This window comes from Lipotes vexillifer, unplaced genomic scaffold (genome assembly GCF_000442215.2).
Source record: "Lipotes vexillifer unplaced genomic scaffold, Lipotes_vexillifer_v1.1 scaffold469, whole genome shotgun sequence".
Lineage (NCBI taxonomy): Eukaryota > Metazoa > Chordata > Mammalia > Artiodactyla > Lipotidae > Lipotes > Lipotes vexillifer.
Window position 1 is genome coordinate 1,994,392 of NW_006788006.1, and position 967 is coordinate 1,995,358.

Below are 967 nucleotides of genomic sequence, written 5' to 3' on the forward strand. Positions count from 1 at the left end.
TCATTCTGCAGAAAAGCAGCCTGTTTCGTTTCTAAGTTGCTGACGCTACGTGCTTGATTTGGCCAGAGTCATGCCCCCTCAGAAACAGGTCTTTGGCTATGAGTCCTTCCCAGAAATGTCCCTCCTCCGGGGAGCAGAACGTCAGGCTGTGGGAGCTGCTCTGGCCACCCAGCCCAAGGCTGTAGGGTGGGGTGACTGGTGCTCCAGCTGCAGCTGGCGGGGAGGGGAGCGCCTCCAGCCACCTCGCTGACCATCCTTCCTGTTGAGGTGGGGACTGGGCCCCCAGGAGGCCCACCATCGTCTCTGATGGTCTGTTTATCAGGTTCGTTTGGAAGCAGGGGTCACCTGGGCAGGGTCCAGCAGCTCCCAGACAGTCAAGTCTCCTGTCAGCGACCCTCTTCCGGTGGGGTGAAATCACAGCCAGATCACGTCTTCCTGCTCAGAGCTTTAGGAAGAGAAGCCACTCTGACTGATGGGGAGAGAAGCCGAAAAATGCCTGTGGGCTGCCAGGCCTGGTGGGGGCGTGACTGCAGACCACTCCCTAAACCCGCCTCCAAGTGGCTTGGCCTGGCTGCCTCCGCCCACTGAGACATGAGCGCCCCACCTGGAGTCGGGGTTGGGGGGACATGGTCCAGCAGGGCCCCTCAGGACCCTGCCCATCCCCACCAGGCCACAGTGATGGGATGGGGCCTTCACTTCTGGTAAAAATGAGCGCAGCATGCAAGAGACCACTGACCAAATAGAAAACTTATCTGTGGAACTCAATCAGCTATGAAAAGGGAGGAACTATTGATACAACACCATGGATGGACAGCAAGGGAACTCTGTTGAGTGAGAAAAAGCCAATCTCAAAAGGTTACATACCCCACAATTCTGTTTACACAGCATCCCTGAAATGGCAAAAGGATAGAGCGGGAGAACAGATGAATGGTTGCGGGGGGGGGGGGGGGAAATTTATTTTTATAAT